The sequence below is a fragment of the Sardina pilchardus genome, chromosome 16 (assembly GCF_963854185.1).
Source record: "Sardina pilchardus chromosome 16, fSarPil1.1, whole genome shotgun sequence".
Lineage (NCBI taxonomy): Eukaryota > Metazoa > Chordata > Actinopteri > Clupeiformes > Clupeidae > Sardina > Sardina pilchardus.
Genome location: NC_085009.1, coordinates 13,228,166 through 13,230,665, shown reverse-complemented (window position 1 = coordinate 13,230,665; position 2,500 = coordinate 13,228,166). Strand labels below are relative to the sequence as shown.

Here is a 2,500-nt window from a genome sequence, read left to right as displayed (position 1 = left end):
AGAGACAGAGAGAGAGATTGATAGATAGATAGGTAGATAGATAGATATAGATGGAGAGACAGAGAGAGAGAGAGAGATTGATAGATAGATAGGTAGATAGATAGATATAGATGGAGAGAGAGAGAGAGAGAGAGATTGATAGATAGATAGATAGATAGATAGATAGACAGATATAGAGGGAGAGACAAAGAGAGACAGAGATGATAAGTATAACTCAGTGACAACAAAGGTGTTGTGTGAAATCCTCCAACAAACCGACAGAAATGAATGAATGACAAATCACTATTAGGACTACAAAGGAAATTCCATCGCAGAGTAGCTCGCTGTATGAATGAATAACCGGAGTTAAGCCCTAGCATGCTGCGAGGGTGGTCTAGGGTTAAGTAGTTCACCCCTCTCACTATAGGCTAACGGGGGAGAACTCCGTGTACAGTACAAAGCTGAGGAGGTGTTAGCATAACTGAGGAGGTGTTAGCCGTAATAGGCATTGGGGGGGAAGGGGGTATTAGTGGGGCCAGATTACACTGATAATTCTCTGTTTTGGTAAAGGGTGGTAGTTCAGTTCCCTGTGGACATTATTAGATTACCACAGCCAAGTTAGAAGCTAAGCCATGGGAAAGAAAGAAATGATCTAATTGGGGGTGCTAGGGTATAGAGGGTGTGTGTGTGTGTGCGTGTGTGTGTGTCTGTGTGTGTGTGTGTGTGTGTGCGTGTATGTGTGTGTGTGTGTGTGTGTGTGTGTGTGTGTGTGTGTGTGTGTGTGTGTGTGTGTATGTGTGTGTGTGTCTGTGTGCGCGCGCGCATTTGTGTGTGTGTGTGTGTGTGTGTAGGTGTGTGTGTCTGTGTGTGTCTTGTAAGGAGAGAATGGAGAACAGCTAAACTTAAGATCAGAAGTTTCCATGGCGCCACATGAGTAATGCCTGCAAAAGAGCACTACCCACCCAATCCCTTCCATGTCATTTATGCAACGACGTACAATTATGTGCAACTCTGCTGCAACCTCTATACGTTTGGAAAAGAATGGCATCATTGCAGACCATTTGACCTCTCGAAAATATATACCGTACCACGAACACACACACACACACACACACAGAGAGAGAGAGAGAGAGAGAGAGAGAGAGAGAGAGAGAGAGATACACAAACACAAACTTAGCCAGTGACTGGAAGTTCTCTGAAGTTTGAGATAGAGATAAAACGTTGACCTTTTGTCAACCCCTGCTTAAAACTCATCTATTTTGTCCTTCCTCATCCGTCCATCTGTCCATTGTCCTGTACGTCTCTAACTCCCATTTAACTAACACGGCTGGAGAGGGCAGAGAGCAGCCTGGTGTTTGCCCAAAACACGGGATTACAACACAGATAATAGGCTGAGAGTGATCAGAGGTTTGTACGTGCGTATGTGTTTGTGTTTGTGTGTGTGTGTGTGTGTGTGTGTGTGTGCGGGTGGTTGTTGGTGTGTGTGTGCTTCCAAGCATGTTGTGTTTCCGAGTGCGTGTGTTTTGTTCTAGGTCTCGGGTTGAGTTGATGACGGATTAGCCTTTTTCCCAGGAGGGTGAGAGTAGAGTAACGGTAAAACGATTCCATGAAAGTCTTGAATGGCACCCAGTCTGACGGCAGCCGAGCCGAGCCTGGACGCAGAGGGAGGAGGAGGGGGCCCCCATCTGTTGCTCAGAGCTCCAGTGGTCCCGCTTGCTCTCTCCGCCGAGGCCCCGACCCACCCGCATACCCGCCCTGCCCCGCCTGCCTCAACCTGCTCGAGCGAGAGAGACCAGCCCAGTCATTTCCCGTAACCCCACATCAACCCCCCCCCCCCCACCACAACCCCCCCACCCCCCCCCCCCTCATGCCCCGCATTCTACAGAAGCCATGATGACTGACACTCAATCAACTCAAAAGACGTCAGCCGACTCGCGGACACGCTTACAGATGTGCGAACGTACAAAGCCCAATAATGTCCGTCTCATTCTTAGCATAGCTAATGAAGTGAAAAACCGTGAGGGTCAGTAAGACGTAGTAATGTAGTAGTGATGTGGGGATGTTTATCAAAGGGCCAGAGTAAGGGTAGTCAGGTTGTGTGTGTGTGTGTGTGTGTATGAGCGTGTTTGCGTGTGTGTGTGTGTGTGTGTGCGTGTGTGTGTGTGCGTGTGTGTGTGTGTGTGTGTGTGCGCACGTCATGTACAGTAATTGCGTGCAAACCCCTGGGAGCGCAGCCCCACGCACAGAGTCTCTCTGTAGCCTCTCTGTCCACTTGCACACAGAGTCCTACAGGAAGCCCTCGCAGGGCTGTTTGCTTCTTGCCTCACTGCCTATATTACTCTCTCTCTCTCTCTTTCTCCCTCTCTCACTCCCTCTCTTACTCTCTCTTTCTCTCATAGTCTCGCTCAACCCCCTCCCTCCCTCACTTTTTTTTTCTCACTCTCTCCCCTCCCTCGCTCCAGGCTCTCTCCATGCCAAGATTTGTGACCTGTTCACTTTTCAGTCGAACACACGGGCGTTT

At 49.0% G+C, this 2,500-nt stretch overlaps 1 protein-coding gene across 1 annotated transcript in view; it reads right to left on the bottom strand.

The window, feature by feature from the left end:
- LOC134060022 (cytochrome P450 26B1) overlaps positions 1-2,500 on the bottom strand; it is a 27,119-nt gene that overhangs the window by 13,747 nt on the left and 10,872 nt on the right. The window lies entirely within an intron of this gene.